The 20449-nt window shown below is 33.6% G+C and overlaps 1 protein-coding gene across 1 annotated transcript in view; it reads left to right on the top strand.

The window, feature by feature from the left end:
- The window catches only part of Camta (Calmodulin-binding transcription activator), a 547021-nt gene that overhangs the window by 25071 nt on the left and 501501 nt on the right, over positions 1-20449 (top strand). Inside the window, exon 2 of the mRNA XM_089636714.1 lies at positions 384-475. The gene's annotated coding sequence lies outside the window, so the exon portion shown is untranslated. The remainder of the gene's footprint in view (positions 1-383; positions 476-20449) is intronic.

Below are 20449 nucleotides of genomic sequence, written 5' to 3'. Positions count from 1 at the left end.
GAGGTACATCAGAAATAATCCATTGTATAAAAGCCCAATGGGCGATATGTAAAAGATATATCTGTATTATAACATTTATGTGATTATTTTCCATTTTGGATGGTGAACCGATCAAGTTACCGGAAAATATATCTGAATGATAACATTAATGTGATTATTTTCCATTTTAGATGGTGACCCGATAAAGTTACCGGAAAATATATCTGAATGAAAACATTAATGCGATTATTTTCCGTTTTAGATGATGAACCGATCAAGTAACCGGAAAATATATCTGAATGATAACATTAATGCGATTATTTTCCGTTTTAGATGATGAACCGATCAAGTAACCGGAAAATATATCTGAATGATAACATTAATGTGATTATTTTCCATTTTAGATGGTGAACCGATCAAGTTACCGGAAAATTTGGAGACCCTCCCCAAGGCGGAGAATTTCCCCATACAACGACACCGGTGGAATACCAATGAGGTGAGTCTCTCCCATTATACCACCAAACTTATTTAACTCTTCGCTGAAATAGAGTACGCTAGAAGGGCACACTTGGGTTTTCAATGTACCAAAATTTTTATCAGTTTTTACCGAAAATATTAATAGACATAGGATTCATGGAGGTAAATAAAATTATTTAAATAATGTAGCACAACCACAGTTTGATAATGGCCTTGCACGCCAAAACAGCTGTTACAATAATACAAACTTAAATTGTTGCTGAATACTTACAAACATTATCAAATGTAGTGCTACGAATTGAAAACAGAACAACAAATAAAATAAACAAAATTTAAACCACACATTGTTTGGCGTGTTAAGAAACCAAATGTAACTTTGTCATCAAATAAACAATCAGAACCATTTTGTTTTTGAATACTTCAAAATTCCCGTAAACTTCTATTCTAGGACCGTTTCAGCTATCCATCAAATTGTGCACAATTGTGTACAAATTCTGAAACCATAGAATAAATAATTGCCTTGTGATCTAGGATCGTTCAGCTTTCCTACAAATTGTGATCAGACAAGCACAACTTAATCTGATCATAATCTGTTCAAATTCTGAAACCATAGAATAAATAATTGCCTTTTGATCTGGGATCGTTCAGCTTTCCTACGAATTGTGATCAGACAAGCACAACATAATCTGTTCAAATTCTGAAACCATAGAATAAATAATTGCCTTGTGTTCTAGGATCTTTCAGCTTTCCTACAAATTGTGGTCAGACAAGCACTACATAATCTGTTCAAATTCTGAAATCATAGAATAAATAATTGCCTTGTGTTCTAGGATCGTTCAGCTTTCCTACAAATTGTGGTCAGACAAGCACAACATAATTTGTTCAAATACTGAAACCATATAATAAAGAATAATACAAGAAATTCCTTGTGGGCGTGTTTCGTGATCCAAATATGAGCCCGATTAGGGCCTGCATTTCCAAAAAAAAAAACAGTTTCACCGTAATTACAAAATTCAAAAAAATTTTTAAAGCAATAACTATAAGCCTATATAAATTTTAAAAAATTTTCCGAGAAAAAATACATTGCCGGTCAGGCGCTCTACCAAATGGGCTACGTCGGCTTATTCAAAACCTGCCAAATTGTTCAATATCTACTGGTATTTTTCATTCAACAATTATAGCTTATTAGATTTTTTACTAGAAAACTTTATTTTTGTAGGAAAGGCATTGATAATGCTAAATTTCCTACAATAGAGTCGAGACATATTATATCTTTATTTATTGGTGAAATATTTTGACTTGTCAAATATTATTATTTTTAATGATAAAATAATGTTCATTTATTTATTTGTAAGAAAAAAACAGCTTCTACATAATATACAATGTTAGATATAAATATACAAGTTAACTGAAGTATAACCACAGAAGTTTCTTATGCTAAAGTTCATTGGAAATGAAGTTTTAATATCTTAAAATTAATTTGGTGTTAAAGGAAGGGGAGAGGAAGAGGAAAATAGGAAGAGGATAGGAGATGCTCCCGATACATTCCATACTCTCATATTAATAATCGATCGTACGCATTACTTCATATCGATGTTTCTACCAAAGAGGTGTAGGTTATTACCAAAAATGTCAATGTTGTAAAATTTAGTATTATATTGTGCACATAAACGAGGAATTGGGGATTTTTTTCGACTGTTTGTTCTACACGAGGATAGATAAAACAAATCAGATTGTCGGGTTGATCTAGACCAGTGATGGGCAAAGTACGGCCCGCGGGCCAAGTCCGGCCCGCCAGGCTAGTCAATCCGGCCCGCGACATTGTTTTGAATAACCCTACCACAATTTACCAATGGAACAAAATGTATTTTCTACGTAGATAGAATAGAATACTTAACGGTTTACTTCTCATTGTGTTTTAAGTACGGTATTATTGCATCTAATATTAGTTTGCACACAACCTCGCGCTTTGCAGATCGGTAGCATGGCGAATGCATGGCGATGTGAAGTGCAATGCGTGTGTTGCTCGGCTAAGTTCGGGACGAATCGGGCGCTATCATTTTCGTTTCCTCTGTTGTCAAGGTCAGTGTTCAATCGTTCAATGTTCATCAGTGTAGTTCGGACAGTCACGACGCGACGTCGCGTGCGTAGTCAGTGTCAAGTCACCTCTGCGGCTGTATGCCTTGTTTGTGTTTCTATGGTTGTACTTTTTTGGTAGTGTTTTTGACATTTTCGATCGTTACAATGGCAAGTAAAAAACGTAAAGTTGATTCAGAATGTCGTATTTTAAAAGATGAGTGGACTTGGAAATACTTTTTTACACATATTAAGGTCAAGGGTCATATCAGGAGTTTCAAAATGCAATTGAATCTATTTTCCAAACAACTAGTCGAGAAATACTTTTTTTTCTACCCATTTTCCAAGACTAAAAACTATTGCAGTCAGGGAGGACCAACTTAAGAACTATGAGAAAAGCGTGAAATATCTTTATGAAGAATTTGAACGAAGATTCCAAGACTTCAAAGTTATAGAACAGGACTTGGACATTTTTAGCATGCCATTTAATATGGATTGTGAATCAGTCAAACCAGAATTGCAGCTCGAATTGATTGAGTTGCAATGTAACACTGAATTGAAGCAACTGTTTCTCAACGTTTCCAAAATTGAGTTCTACAAGGCCCTGTCAAGATCAAGTTTCCCAAACCTGAAATCTCACGCTCAGAAGATAATTGCGATGTTTGCATCTTCCTACATCTGTGAACAGGTGTTTTCTACTATGAAGCTTCGCAAAAACAGTGTTTTCAATCAGCAAAATCAGTGACTGACCACCATTTAGCTTCACTACTGCGAATCAGCTCATCACAGTTTTTACCAGATTATGATAAACTTTTAGAAGCTCATCCACAGTTTCATCTGTCACATACGCCTTCATACTCTTCTAAAGAATAATCAATTTTTGTTACTTTTTACCATTTTAGCATATAATGTACTCAATATTATGCATGATGTAAAAATGAAAAAATAAAGTACTTATATCACTTATATAAAATTATTTTATTAATTTTTTTTTCCGGCCCGCCTAGATGATTTTTTTATTTTACCTGGCCCTTTCCTTAAAAAGTTTGCCCATCTCTGATCTAGACGGAATATGAAGATTTATTAAATTGGTAAGTTTTAAGTTTAAGGGACTTTGTTTTTTTAAGCATAGCACAAAGGATAATTTTATAATTATTTTTTAGCGGTATTTATTAGCCTAAAACACCTACATAAATTGAAAAAATCTTCCGGAAAAAATACATGGGAAAGTGAACCCGCCGGGAAATGAATTTCCTGTATTTTTTTCTGTCAATTTTTTCAATTTGTATGGTTGTTTCAGGCTAATTATTATTGGTTAAAATTAATAATAAAATTAATATTGGCGAATCATAAAGTGGAAAAAATATTGAGAGTTTTATCGTCAATATATGAAATATGTTTAAGCAGTTAAAAAAAATCTGTTTCTAGGTACGTACTGATATTAATTTCAAAAATTTAATATTTCAGCTATTTTCCTCGTGGCATGGGATATTTTAAAATTTTCACAGCAACAAGTTTTGTCATTTTTGCTGTGCAAGGTAGATCTAGTACATTCTCTCTCAATTCATCACCTTATTTATCAACAGCTTTTGGGTACACATTCTTTTCCTTACAAACTCAACATCTTCCGCCGCAACCGGGTTACAATTAGCATTTCTATGGGAGAACGTGCGTTCCGTAATAAATTGTTTCCAGGATTTTCTGAATTTGCAGCCATGTAAAGCCTAAAAGAAAATAACAACCAACAACAAAATACCAATCCAAAACGATAGTAAATTTTTAAAATTTAAATTTTATTTTATTTTTGGAATAAAGAAAAATAATATTGTGTGATTTCACTTCAAGAAAACTGTGTATTTACTGCAATATAATTACATATGGTACGTGTAATGTATCAATAGTATAGCTAATAATGAAAACAAGAACGATGCTAATTTGCAAAATAGTGCGCAAAGATAATATTATATTACAAGCGTATACCAGGGATAGTTTCGATACACAGACAGGGTAGTCTGAATTCTTGACACATCAGTTCCAATTTTTTAAAATGACAGTTTTATTTTGTTTCCTTAAAATATTGCATTATAGATATGTACTTTTTCGCTTACCTCGATTTTCGACAGTCAGTTTCAGTTTTGAAAATCTGAGTTCATTGAACAAGTGTTACAATCACAGACAGACAACCGAAATTAGTGTTTTTGATAGGTTTCATGAAGGTGCAACTGCCTTTCGTTGAGATAAGGGTTTTCATCTTAATTAGTATGAAAATAGGCTCTCGGAAGGTAAAACAGCCAAGATCACAGAGAAAGACTTTAGCGGCGCAGTAAATTCTCTTGCAATTATACCAGACTTGGCTGCTTGATTCACAGCGTCTGTTTAATTTTAAATGTTTTCTTTCTGTCCTGTTTCGCGCCCTTTCCTGCAGTCCGTAAACTCCGAGTTCCGTTTCCGTGGCGGCCATTTCACGGGCCGCTAGCCCCCTGAAGGCTGTTCACCAAGTTGGCCAATTTAACTTGGTCGTTTGGCGGCTTACCGGTTAACAGCCCGCTCTCTTCTGACCTTGCGCGAGTTGGTTTGTTCCCCGACAGAACACGGGGAAAAGCGTTTTGTCAACGGTGTTTAACCTTTCCCAGTGTCAAGTGGCTGCTAGCGACTTAACTTTTTGTTGGGTGTTTGTTTGTGGTGGTTTAGAATTGCCATCACATTATACCGTTTTGTACACTATTTCGGGTCTGATGAAGCAAATGTATATAAGCTCACACATTGTTAAAATCTTTGATCATTTTAATTTTATACCCTGAAGATGCTTGTGTTAAGCGAAACCGGTCGGTATTAATAAAATTAAAATAAATGAATCGTTGTTACAAACAAAGTTATTGCTTTATTTCAATCAGATACATTTCTACTTCATAAAATAATCCTATAAGGTGAAAACCCATTATAATGGGATTCTTGCGAAATAGTTAGTTCAACTAGATCGGGGCTTTAGAGTGATTTGATTTTAGATTCTAAAAACCAAAAGTAATTTGTTGACGTGCTCCTTCCTCCCCATTGAGCCAAATTTTTCATATGTCCATCACCAGGGCAGAAGATACTCCAAAATTAAAACGAATTAAGGTTGTAGGAGGAAACGCGGGCGCCGATAATATGTATTTTACAAACTGTTGCCGTCATTGTCGCTGTTACCCTCCCCATAATACTGAGCGAAAGGGATAACTCAGGCTTATTATGCCTAAATAAAATCAAGATTTTAGATTCCCCTGCTTTCTCCTGCAAATCTGAACCGATTAAGATATTTTTCACCAACTGTATTAGAAGAAAATATTACATGTCTTCGATTTTTTAAAATATACATTGTTAAATTTGTATACTGAACGTCTGTTGGCGTTCAAAGTAGGCAATTCTAAGGATTTTTTTAGGGATGGAACATTTAAAAAAAAGCGCAATACGTATGGACACGCTAATGGTAATGTCTATTATCGTTTAAAAAAATTTGCACTAGTGTTAAAATCTAGAGAGTAAATAGGGGGATATGTTTGTATGGATAAAAAGCAGCGCGCGTTTCCTGTTAAAAGTCTTTTTGTAAGATCCTCGAACGTAGGAAGTATCAAAAGACTGCGTTGAATTCTTTGACTAAAAAAATACATTTTCAACTCCTATAATAATATATTTTGCCTGAAAAAGCCCTTCTAACATGATATAATGAATTCTTACTTACTTTAAAATCTTTGAAAAAGGTTTGCTATGCAAGCTAACTTCGTTATAAGTGGATCTATTCTGAAAATAAAAGTTATTATTGGCAGACTTCCAAAGCTTTCCGACCTTAATGTACGTTTTTGTTATGCTAGGTTCCTATTTTACCTCAAACACAGCCCTTTCCGAAAGGCCCTTAAGACCCAATCAAGACCGTTAAAGTCCACCAATAAAACCTTACAAATGGAACCATATAAATCAATTTAAATTTAATCAGGACATTTGAAAAGGAAATAAATCAGACTCCCATTTATCTAACCGACCATAAGTCGTTTCAGTCCTCTTCTCTTCTTCAACTGTGGGACTGTGAAACGCTCACCCGTTGGCCCCCTGCCCCTGCCCCTGCGCCTCCAGCCCCTGTGCCCCCGGCACCCGCTCTAATTTGTCTCGAATAAGATCATCCCTTTGAAGTGGGTGGTAGACCCCCACCCCTACTCTATCCCACAATCCCTCCCGTCGTTAGTGTGTAATCCGTTACCGGACAACGAAATCGTTATCTCCCTCAATTTTCTTTTCCCACTGTTTCCGGCGTTTCTCAATTTTTCTGCTAAAAATTAGGTTGCAATGGAATAACTTGTTATAATAACAGCTAAACATTATGTTGCATTGGAATAACTTGTTATAATAACAGCTAAATATTAGGTTGCACTGGAATAACTTGTTATAATAACAAATAAATATTAGGTTGGAGTCGAACAAATTGTAATAATAACAAATAATTATCGTATTTGTGATAATATTTATCGCTGACCGTATTTTTATTTCACTGTGGGGTCCATATTTTAGCTATTAGTTATTTAGTAACATTTTATTTGGTTTATAGTGGTTCATGTTTTAGGCATTGTAAATTAATTTATATTTTTCTTTTTGGGTAGGACGCGTTTATGATTTTCTTCCTAGTTTTTAAAAATCATTTTCCAGACCCGTTTCAGCTTAAGACGGGCATCTTCAAATTGCAAGTGTATGATTTTTTTATTGTTGGCAGAAAGGCTTTATAACATTTCGGTGGGATTATAGCTTCATATGACATGGGTTTTACTGTGTCTAAAGTCGCCAGCTGAAACCGGTTTGGTAATTACAAGTTGAAAGTTGAAGTAAAATAAATTTGCGGTGTTATTGAATTCATTTTAGTAACAAAGTTGCCCGGATTATGGAAAACATTAATTCTTTGTCTTGATGAAAACAAGTACAAATGCTAGTTTTGTTTCATCAGGTCGATATTAGTTTCCAACTTTATAAGGCAGATTTTCTGCTCTAAGAAACTAAATACTGCAGCGATACCACGTATTGTATCTTATGTAATTTCTAATCCTTTAGTGCGACAAACTTAGTGTGAACATATTCCGAGCAAACGGTGCAAACTCAAGTGCAGGAAATATGGTGGTAATATTCTTGCGCTACATGTACTCGTATTTGTGTGATTTTGACTTTATAGACACAAGCCACCTTTTTTATAATCCTTTTCTATTTAAAGAAACACATCCAGATGTGGGCGTTTTTTTTAAACAAATGTACAGTTTTAGTCCCAGATTGATGAAATTTTGCACACTTGAACTCCAAAATAGAAGAAAATGTCACTATTTACGCGAAATTTCGAAAAAACAACCCCACTTTCCCATGCTAACTTGACGTAAAATAAGAGGAAAATTATTACATGAAAAAATTACTAATAAATATTGCAAATTGATTAAGAATCTTTTAAAATTATATGTAATCGAGTTAAAAAAGCAGGACCTTAGCGCATGAATTAAGAGGATTCCTAATAAACTTTAAGAAAAATACTAACGTTTTCTTACGATGTCAGAACACGTGTTCATAAATGTCTAATTTTTCAGCATTTCGTTATTGTATATTGTCTAGGCTAATGCAGATGTATGAACACGTATTCCGATATGTTAGGAATTTACTAAAAGGAAACGGCCTGTAATCCCGTTTTTAACTGGATTACCAATTGAATAGTAATACACATTTTTCTCCGTGTATCGATTTCAAAAATCTATAACGTCAGCTAGTAAATTTATTCTGCGTTAGACCAATTTTAAGTAAATATTCGTCGCACTAGATTGCCCACACCTCTCTGAACATTTACTAAATGGTTCCATGATAACTCAACACAGTGATAATTCAACACACTTTTAAAAAGTTATATAAAGTCATAAGAAACGATGAAATTTTTTTTAACCTAACCTAACCTACTTAACCCAGTCAATAAAGTTTTTGTTTCATCACTTTCCATGACTTTATATAACTTTTTAAAGATGAGATAAATTATCATTGTGATGATTTATCCGGTCACCTTACTGAATATGTTTGTAAATATTCAAATTGGAACATATGACCTTTTTGCTGCTTCTTAGCAACGTTTCGCACAGATATCGCTATCGGAAGCGTATACATATATATTAATATACACAATCGCGTGTTCTTTAAGCCAAATATACGGAAAATAACTATAATAACAAGATGAAATGAATGTGATTACTATCGCATTTCTAAGGACTGGTGGATTAAAAGAATGTTTACAATTATAATTATTTACAATTTGGGAAGCCGGTTTGGGTACCGCCGTCCTGGGAACCATTTATTGAATAACCAATATCTCTGCCATAGGTCACCCGAAGTGGTTCACTACGTTTGGTGATTTAGCAGGGATGCCCGTGTTCATCGGGTGAACACCTGCTGGTGTTTTTTTCCTCAGGGCCTTCTGTGTGGGGTTAATTGAAAAAAAATCAAGTTTTGTTATTATTTCATCATGTGCCGGTTGTTTTAAAGTTGTTGAATACGACTTTTAGGGAACTTGAATATGAACATTAAAATTTGATAATTTGTTAAAATTCCGTGAAACAACCCGTCCACGATCTAAGGAAAGAAGGAGAATGGGTGTAATATTTGCAAGTTAATGAAACTCTGCTCTAGCTCAGAGAAGCTGACTACGACTAGAGCTGAGAGTGGAGGCTAGACTTGGACTTGGCACACAGAGAGCTTCTGTTTAATTTAATCTCTTTCAGTTTCAAGTGCTGCTTCCTTTTTTAGCGCTCTCAAATTATTTTCTATCTGCGAGTGCAACAAAAAGGCAGATTACGTTTCACTTAAGCTGTAATTTATTAGACAGAATATGTATATATATATAACTGCATCTTATCGTTATAAATACACTTTCTGTATACACGGTTTCTGGTAAATAACTATAAACAAAGCTGTTATATTTCAGTAATCCCAATAATTTAGTCTATCTTCTTAAATTCTTAAATATTTTTTAGACATTTATTTATTTATTTATTTATTTACACATATACGGCACAACACGTGCCATTAACATAATTGACATACTTATAATAGTACAACAACATGAAGAATAACAGTATAATGTTAGTAAAATTTAAGAAAATAGGTAAAAAGTAAGGTAATAAGTAGTGTATAAAAACTATAATGTATAAAAGTAAATTGTAAAGTGAATAGTTTAAAATATAAAGTATTAAAGTACAAACCATAATTTATTAGGAAAAAGTATAAATAAAAATAAAAATTTAAAGATTGAAATAAAACAATAAAATGTACCAATAAGATACCTATCTCAAGGTACCGACAATGATTTAAATATAAAAAGTAATAAATCCTGGATTATGTTAACCGATATGATAAATTTTACAAGTACTTATGATTTCAAGTGCATTAATAGTTTTTAGAAGTACTGGTAGGCATATTATGTTTACATGATGTATTTACGTGGTACTAGCAAACAAATTTAGTTTAACGCATCTTTTGTATGAAGACAGATTACCGGCAGCGTGATCAATATTAGCATATTCATTGCCTAAAATATGCAAGCGATTGATGGTTGAGTTTTGTTCTGCGTTCGTCATAGTATTGTCACAGTGAAAAGGTGTTTTGAGTCGAGTCGGTCTACTAGGTACATGGTAATTTATTAATGAGACCAATTCAGGGGAGTCAAACCAGTTATTGTTTATTTTAAATAAGAAAATAAGATCATTGAGTATTCTTCTATCTTTTAACGATAAGAGTCTCATTTTTTGTAATAAAGATTCATAGTTTATGTCAACCGCAGGAATACCTAATTTGAAATTAATTGATCTGAGAAATTTGCGTTGGATTCTTTCAATGGAGTTTGCATGGCTTTTGTAGAAAGGGTTCCATATGGGGGAATTGTATTCTAAATGACTCCTAACCAGAGTTGTATATAGTATTTTAAATGTTTGGATATTTTAAAAATCTTTACAAATTCTTACAATGAAGCCCAGAATTTTCATTGCTTTACCCGTTATTATATCAATGTGATTGGTAAATAGTAGTTTAGAGTCGAAGGTTATTCCAAGGTCCCTTATTACAGGTACTGACAATAAACTGTGATTGTTAAAAGAGTAACTATATTTGATAGGGTTTTTAATTCTAAAGAAACTCATGATTTGACATTTTTTTATATTAAGTGTAAGTTTGTTAATGGTACACCATTCTACGAATTTTATAAAATTGGATTGGAGGGACAAGCAGTCGTATATATTTTTTATGATTTTATATATTTTCATGTCATCGGCAAATAATAATATGTTAACATCAGTGAATATGGAAGTGACATCGTTTATGAATAGTATAAACAATATTGGACCAAGGTGCGAACCCTGAGGCACACCACTAGTGGCTTCAAATTCGTAAGATAAGTGTTCTTTAATACAGACAGTTAGTACACGTTTTGATAAATAATTCTTAATCCAACATAATAAATTACCACTTATTCCTAATTTAGACAATTTATTTATAAGAATTTTAATGCAAACCTTATCAAAGGCTTTACTAAAATCCGTGTAAATTGAATCAACTTGTTCTCTATTAGCAAGAGCACCAGAGATAAAATGTTCATACAGTGTAAGGTTAGTTAAGGTAGATCGTCCAGAGATAAAACCATGTTGAAATGATGAGATATTAAATTTTATGCAAGAACATATTTTTTGGAGAATTAACTTTTCAAAAATTTTTGGTATTGACGATTGTATGCATATTGGTCTGTAATTTTCAACTAAAGACTTGTCTCCGCTTTTGAATATAGGAGTGAGAAAGCTATTTTTCCATATTTGTGGGAACTTGCCTGTTAAAAGTGATTGATTAAATAGTAGGTACAGAGGGTAAGAGACACTACTCCCACAGTTTTTTAGAAATACGGGGGGAATTTTATCTGGCCCTGAGCACGATTTAGGTTCCAGTAGTTTGATACATGCTGCAATTTCTTTAATCTCAATATGTATCTGAGATAGTTGTAAATTTATATCGGACTCAAAGTTTGGAATGTCTTCATCAGGGATATCTGTTTCATATACATCCTTGAAAAAATCTGCAAACAAATTGACAATCTTTGATTTTACAGGAAGTTTTCAGTTTATAGTGCATAGTTTCAGGTATGCCAAGGTTGTTGTTATTTTGAGCTTTACAATAGTTGAAAAAATATTTTACATTGTTACCAATCGAAAATTCCACATTCTTAATGTAATTATTATAACAAATGTTTGATAATTTATTACAATCTTTTCGCAGCTTGCTGAAAATTATAAAATCAGAAAGATTTGTTGTTTCTTTGTAAATTTTATGCGCTTTTTTCTTCTCAATTACTATGTTAATGAGGTCCTTGCTAAACCAGCGAGGGAAATTTGAAGATAGTTTATAACTAATTGGGACAAAGTTTTCTATGGTTTTATATAGATGATCGTAAAAGGCTTTAATATTCTCATCGAGATTACCTCCTTCTAGTATAGACCAGTCAGTGTTATATAGATAATCGCGTATTGCAACATAATTGGCTTTATTAAAGTTAGGATATTGTGTCTGGTTTTTAATTTGGCATTTTATAGGGTTACATAATACAGTAATATCTAAAGGTGGGTGATGAGAATCAGGGGGAAGAACTGAATCGAGTGACTTTCCAACCGCAGTTGACAAGTCGGTACAAAGAACAAGATCTAGTAATCTATTATTGTCATTTTTTACATTGTTTAATTGAACTAGGTTAAGGAAATCACATAATTCAACTATTTCTTTTTCTGTGTCAGTTAAGCTAGAGTTTTGAGATAATGTAGAATTGTCGCGGGTACCCCAGTTGATTTTTGGTAAATTGTAATCACCGATGATAGTGATTTTACTATTTGGAAATTTAAACGACAGTTGTTCAATATCCTCGAAATGACTTTTGTATACACTTATATCTGATGATGGCGGAATATAAACACTGCCTATGATATTTTTTTGATTTTTGCCGTTTAGTAAAATGTAAACTTGTTCCACATTAGAATTTTTGGTTTTCAGAAGTTTTGAAGGGTGTATCTTGTTGACAGCTATCATGACGCCACCGCCTCTAGATTTAGCGCTGGTTTGTTGACTTCTGTCAGACCGGTAAATATGATGGTGGGGTAGACCAAGCTCAGCAGAGTTGATGGATGGTTCCAGCCAGGTTTCCGTAAGAATGAGGATGTCATGTGGCAGTGTTGGGGCATGTATTTTAAAGTCCTTAAGTTTAGTTTTCATGCCTCTGACATTTTGGTAATAGCACTTCAGTTTGTTTACATTGTGTCGTTTTTTGGAAGGGTCGTAACAATAGTTGGTTTGGAGTTTATGTACTTTATGGTAAGGTTTGGTTCACCATTCTCTTGACGGAACAATAACTGCTTTCTAAGCTCCACCAATTGATTCCTTTGGAGGATGGTTAAGTCATTACTTGCTTTGATTCCGTCTTTAAATTTGGTGCTATTACGTAGGAGAGTTCTCGGTGCGATATTGTTTGTAAATTCCAATTTAATTGGACGATTTTTGTTGGCAATTTTCTTGGCACCCAGTCGGAATACTTTGACGTTGATTAGATCTAATGACGGGTCGATAGCTTTTATAGCCGAAGAAACTTTATCTCTATCTTCCGTAATGATGACTGCCTTTTCATCAGACAAGCTCTCGGGAACGTTATATAATATGACGTTGTTAGATCTGATGGCCTTATCTTCCATTTCGGTGACAATATCACCCATATTAATGTCAATCGGGTTGGTCCTGCTGAGTTGCGTATTATTTTTCATTGAATTTAATTCTCCTTGCATTACTCCAAAATCGACTACCAATTCTGCAATCGTAGCCATAAGTTCGGTTGTTTTTGGTATTATTTTTACGATATTTTCCTTAGAGAATTTATTGCTAGGCTCATGAACGATTGAGATCAATCCACTGATTATCGCATTTACTTTGGTAATGTACTGCGAAGCTTTATCACTCAGAGCCATTGTTATTTTTATTTTTATTTTTATTTTTTTTTTTAAACAGTTGTGAACCCCTGGATTTTTGGTAGGGCGTGTAAGTACTACCGCTGGCGGCGCGGGCGGTGTAGATGCGGGCGCGGGGGGCTTATAGCAACTGTCACTTGATTACACTAATCCTTGTTTTAAACACTTTTAATGCACTATATACTTTTCTGACAATTAGTAAACTTTAAGCCAGTGTTAATTTAATATAATTAGGTGAAACACTTTAAATTTAATACTTTTTATGACTGCTTTAGATGATTTTGTTAGGATAAAAATAATGCGTGTGCACTCTCCGTATTGTTGTTGTTGTTGTTGTATTTAAATGACATGTTGTATTTAAATGATCTCGTCGATCATTTATCCGCGTTTGCCATAATTCACGTACAAGATGTATGTTGATGGCCCGCTTGGTTGAGTGGCTACGACCCTTGGCCACGAATCTGAAGGTCGCGGGTTCAAATCCTGGCGTGCGCAAGTAAATTTTATTTAACCCAAAATACTCCAAAAATATAACACAAAGAATTTTATTTGAATCATTTGGGTTATTCCACAATTGATTAATTAAATATTACATGCGTATATGCAATATTATGTTTATTCAAAAAGCAATATTACATCATTTACAAAAAAATAAACATTTTAATAACAATTTTATTTAAAATAAAATATAATATCCATATTTTTATCTTTTTTATATCTGTGGCATATTCCAGAGTGGTAGATACTTTCAGTATCGCCCCAGTGAAACATCACCATTCAGAGTCGAAATGTCCATTGAAATTGCTTTAGCCATATTTGGTAACTAGACCTGAAGCGCGAGATACTTTCCCACCTTCCTCTCCACCATCTATTTCACCCCCGCAGTACATTCTGCAACACAACATATCCCTATTGGAGATACCATCATCTGGCTGACTAATCCCATATTACTGGCTCATAACGGTTGAGCATTTGTGATTCTTCGGTATTCACATTAACAATAATATCACTGTAGAAAACAATCACTTTGTGGTTTGGGGTTTGACATATTAAATAAAAAAATCGTAAATCGTTGTTTAATTTTCGTAAATCGCGGTTTTAAACAAAATAACTGTTTTATTTAAAAAAAGTTCTATTTTGATTTTCGATCCCCACTTTTCCAATATTATGTATAAATCCTAGAAACCTTTTAAAACAAATGACTACTAGAATATATAAAATATATTTGGTCATTTCCGATTTTTTTATCCTATTATTGATAGATGATGAGATGATAAATCATATGATATAATATATATTAATAGATAATATACTATTATTTCCAGAATTATTTTCAGAATTTATTTGAATATTTCAAAACACGTTGGAGTTGCAGTATGAAAATACTTTTATTGACGTTCTCGACGAAAATGTAAAGTTTTCATAACGCCAGAGTTTATCTGTGCACGATTATTCGCAATACGTTCTTAAAATAAAGATTTTCTTCTGTATAGTTAACTAACTTTGCTATCGTATTTATCATGTTTTTAACAAGGTAATAATGTTTATGATGGAAATTATTTTTCTCAGGGCCCCCTGTACAAAAATTATATTAAAACTGATGAATGGTGTTAGTTTTACGTTTTTATGATGAGTTTATTATTAAGTAATTCTATGTAAAATTTTATGGTCAAAGAAAATAAAAATTTATTCAATAATTCCAAATTCAATTTGTGGGGTCATTTTAATTAAATTAAAATAAATTTCTTTGTATACACCACTACATAATCAAAATAATCTACATGTTTTGAAACCACATCATATAAACAAATATAAAACCAAATGAGATAGAGACATACTAACCATGTTTGTCATATTATTCGAAGAAACACATGTTTATTATATGTTTATCCTAATGAAGAAATCATATCATATAAAAAATATAAAACCACATAAGATAAAGATACAATAACCAAGTTGATCCTAATATACGAAGAAACCATTGGTTTTGAAACATGTCGATTATTTTGATTAATGGTGGTGTTTATAAAGTAATTTATTTTATTTAAAATAAGAATTTTCTAATCAATTTACGTATTTTATTTTTAAAATCTCTCCTAAAACAGTTGAAAGTCTCACTAACTACTTTCGTAGAAATACTCGAACGGTGATCTTCAGCGTCATTGATTTTGCACAACTTTTCTGTCTTGATTTTGCAGCTCAGATAAATTTTTCAGGTTTTCATTCCCTTTCGATTGTGAGCATTGCTTTGAAATATAAATTTACATGTCAAATAATACAACAAGACACCATATTGTTTTGCTAGTTTTTTTTATTAAATCTCGAGCGTTGGCAGGTAAAGCTAGTTTTTGTACAAATCTAATACATTTTTCAAAAATCAAAATATAATTTAGGAATGAGGAACGTGACACGTAAATCGCTAAATAGTATGAAATAAAATCGCTTTCCACGTCCGTCTGTTTAAGCGCTTAGTTCTTATAAACTACGCAACGGATTTCGATAGGGTTTATACCATCATTTAGAGAATTTCTTCCGGAAGGTTTATTCACATAATACATTCGTATTATATTTATAGAAAGTATAAAAAATTCGATGTTTATCCTAGAATTCACAACCTCAAAACTTTACTCCAGATCATTCACAACCCGAGCGATGCCGGTTACACGTCAGCTAGTGCTTTTATAAAACTATATTAAACTTAAGGCTTAACTCTTCAGGCTAATTTGTTCAGTTTAGAGAACAAACGATTATTACCCGTAGTGTCTTCTGAGCCCAAACTCACGAAGCTAGCCGGCTTTGTGATGTTGGTCTGCCTAAGTGTGTTTAAATGACATTTTCCTTTCCCCCACGAAACGGGAAAAGACTGTAATGTGCTCGAAACAATACAATTCAGGTCAATGAGTTACGTTTATTGGATCCCGCGGTAATATATCGGGAGGCTCAGCCATAGAAAGTGAAGGATTTTATAGCTTCCCTAGCAACAGTATTATTTTATCTCTGTATAATATGTACACTACCTACGTACGTACATAGTTCAGTAGATACTAGACAACGCAAGGGCTGACGCCACTACGAGATCGATATGACAATACAATGTTAGATTATTTCTTTAATAAAGGTATATAATTCTTACATTATTTACAAGGAAATTGGTAGAGCAGAACAAAAGGTACATAGAGAGATAAAATATAAATAACCAAGCTGTTTTTTTTAAATGATTGTGCATTTTTCGGTTATTCTCTTAGATGATCAAAAATTTTAGTTAAATTTATTTATTTTTATGTAATACGTCGCAAGAGCGCATCTGTCTGCGCAACGACGGAAATATCGCCACCCGGTTGGGCAGCGTTGTGAGTTGGGTTAAGGTAGGGGATTAATAAGGTTTTTTGTGCATGGGATTTATTAATGCGAGGCTTGAAGAGGTCCGGATTTTATGAAGGAATCGCCGAAGAAATCGTTTTCATGAAGCCAACATCAACTATGATATGGTGTTTGAGTATATGCACCGGTTCACAGGGGATCAATGCGGGTAAATCCTTCGAGCAGACTCCATTGAAATACCTGTAGAAAAGAATGTGAAACAATCAGAGGCATCGCCATACTTTGCACAGAATCAAGAAGAAGTGGTATTTTATTATGTTTCACTCTAAAACTTGAATAAGAAAATAAAACTAATGATAATCTTATTTTTCTTTAATGGTTTATTTTTGCGAAAAATTCCAAATATCATGAAGAAAGAAAGTCGGCATTTTTGTTCGGCTTTGTTGTGAGACTAAAAAAATCGAATACAGTTTTTTTTTCAGATTACGAAAAATCCTCCACATCGACGCGTTGAAATTAGTACCTACGTTCTCTATTCTGTCAAAATCTCTCGTTAAAATTAGTATTTATTTTCAAGCATTATTGCTTTGATTCTCGTATTATAATCACGAAGTGTACATTATGGTAAAGTGAGAATACGCAAATATCATAGTGCAAAATTATTAAAATTATACCTTTACATTTTAACATTTAAAAAATCGAAAATTTTCTTGCAAAATTTTAAAGTTTTCCTGGCGCAGAAGAAGGACCCTTATCTTCAACCAATGCATATTTGCGCTCACATACGGAATGCAAATATGACCTTTCACATATGGTATACGTAACGCAGAGAAGCTAGTTTCCCCCGATAGAAATCGTGAGACTTAGATATTTAGGGTAGAGAAACCGTTAGACCTACAAATGGTCCAAAGATATTTTACTCGAAATTTGTCTGAAAGCATGACTGACTGACTGACTGACATGTTGATTGAACTGATCACACCACTGGAAGAAACGAACGCCGATGGTGAAAAATGATTTGTCTGCGGCCGTGGAATCAAAAGAGGGTCATAGGTAAGCCTCGAACAATACGGTCAGACAATCACGGCAATAGGCAAAAAGCTTTCGGATAAGATGAAGAACGCTTTTGCTCAACAATATACTGACAAAAGCTTACGTTTTTTTTTGTTTTACTTTACATTTTTCACCTTTCACCTTAATAATTTTTTGATTTTGTGTAGTATCCAGGTTTTCTCATGTCAAGTCCCGTCCCGTAATTTTTCACATATAATTATATAAAATATTATAGTTGTATCACGAATGTATGTTTTTTGCAAGGTAGGACGAAAACATACCAAACCCTTATTTAAAAAATTTAGTCATAATTTTATTATATTATATATCTAGCCATAAGGGTAAGAAAGTGCAATAAAATTACAAAAAACAAAACGGAATGAAACGTTTGCCCAAAGACCCCTGCTGTAAGTAAGCAGCTGAAATCGTTCAGAACCAACCCTTATGGCTCTTTAGACGCAGCGGCGTACCGTGGAAACGCACGTCTTGTGGTTAACTCGTCAAATCCGTGTTCTTCATTCAGTCAGACTGAAATATGTGGAGTTGATTGAAATTGAGCATGCAAGAAAATTTATGTAAAACCGTCCATACCCACTGAAGTTTTCTTACTTGATGCCATGATGATTTTTTTGTAATGTAGTCTCTTCCTACCATCTTGGTTTCTATATATTGCAAATAATAATATCTTCAATTTCATATGTGGTTCCTATCGGAGATTCGACCTCATTGAAACCTTTGATAACACAGCTCAGAATGGAGATGTACAGCTCTCAACGCAATCTTGCATATTCATCTTTAGCTTCTTCGTTATTATTTGTTTACTTTTTTGAAAGTATTACCTGATAGTTTGTCTGTCTTTGGATATTCTTGTCATTTTAATTTCGGTTTGTCCGGGAATTCTCAACAGGCGTCGATTATATATAAACAAGTACACACTAAACACTTTTTATGGATTATTTATAATTACTTAAACTACTCGCTGAAAATCTTTCATAATTATAATTATTTTTTGTTACGCGTAGTTAAATAAATACGCGCAATTTACTAAAGCTTCTTAGCTTGATACTTTTTGTTTGATAAATACGAATTAGCGTACGAATACATGATGTAATTTTTATTAAAAAAATGTTCAATGCACGCCACTGGCAGATATACTTGCGATTCAGCGCTCGAAATCGTCGGCCTTGTTTTTTGAAGGGGTGGCTGGCTTTTCCGGTCCTCGCGGGAGTAGGGGAGGCTCTATTGATCACGATCAGCCACACAGGGATAAGGCAGTACGGGAATAGCAGTACAGCCTCCCGCCTCCCGTCTCCCGCTCAGAGCCTGCTTGATCAGCTGTTTCCTCAGCCAAACCAACCTCGAGAGGGTTAGGGAGTCTATCGAGAAATATTTGATGTGTTTTGAGGGACCCTTGAATACACATACGTAGTTTCTTTGCAAGTAGATATTTATTATATGTATGTAGACGCTAAGACTTGTCAGAAGTAGGAGTACCACCTCCTTGACTTCATTTTGATGAAAGCGGATAAACTGAACGGGGAAAGATGGCATTGCGATATGAAGCACGGTGCTCAAATATAAATTATTGGATTATTTGAAAATCACAATGGAATGCATTTTGTGCTTTTGTCTGTTGGTGTATTTTATGAGACAAACTGTTTTTGCTGTGATTAACACGCTTACTTTGTAATATGGTGCTTGTTGACAAAATTCATATATATTTAACACTCTTAGTGATTATTTTATCTACGTAGTAGGTAAGTGCTTATTGTGCCATTAGTTATTGTTGATTTGACGGTTTTGCTAATACCTTCGAGAAGCCTCGATAGCGTACCTAATAGGCTTTTCTGGTGGGGTGCTGAGTTATTTTTTTAATTACCGACTAAAATATAAAGATACTAATTATTAGGAGACTTGTTATTGCAGGGGTGGTGGGGTTACTTACTTATATACCAGTTGGGCTTTGCCAACAAAATAATCAAATACATATCAGGAAACCAGAATATTTTTCATGGTATATTGGAAACTCAAATCCTGCTAATCCACCCGTCTGCAACTCCACTGGATTAAAAAAGCACAAATGTTATATTATATACACTAATTATGCTACCTCTGTTTTTAAATTCGAGGCCCTATTATGTGCTATATCGTTTGGAAGTGGGCGTCGTTGTTTATGTATATATTTGGTTATTATTTTTTTGGTAAACTAATGTTTTTAAGACAAGATTTTTTATGCATATATTGAATAATTTCGCGGGTAAGAGATAAGCCGCCATAGCTCAGTGGTCAGAGCTGTCGACCGGAAATCGAAGGGACACGGGTTCGAGTCCCGTTGGCGTCACGTATCTTTTATCAGGAGATTTATCAATGTGGATTAGTGTTTCAGGCGAATAATTATTGCTTGTAAAATAATATATTTGGTTATTTATTTTGGTGAAATTTAGTGCTTAATTGTTTGTGACTTTGTATTGTATTATATTTTGCACGGAAATTGTAATAACGATTCTCGTTTACCCATC

The sequence above is a fragment of the Hesperophylax consimilis genome, chromosome 10 (genome assembly GCF_061612785.1).
Source record: "Hesperophylax consimilis isolate HC1 chromosome 10, BYU_Hcon_1.0, whole genome shotgun sequence".
Classification (NCBI taxonomy): domain Eukaryota; kingdom Metazoa; phylum Arthropoda; class Insecta; order Trichoptera; family Limnephilidae; genus Hesperophylax; species Hesperophylax consimilis.
Note: the sequence above shows the minus strand (reverse complement) of the source record. Positions and strands in the feature narration are given on the sequence as shown.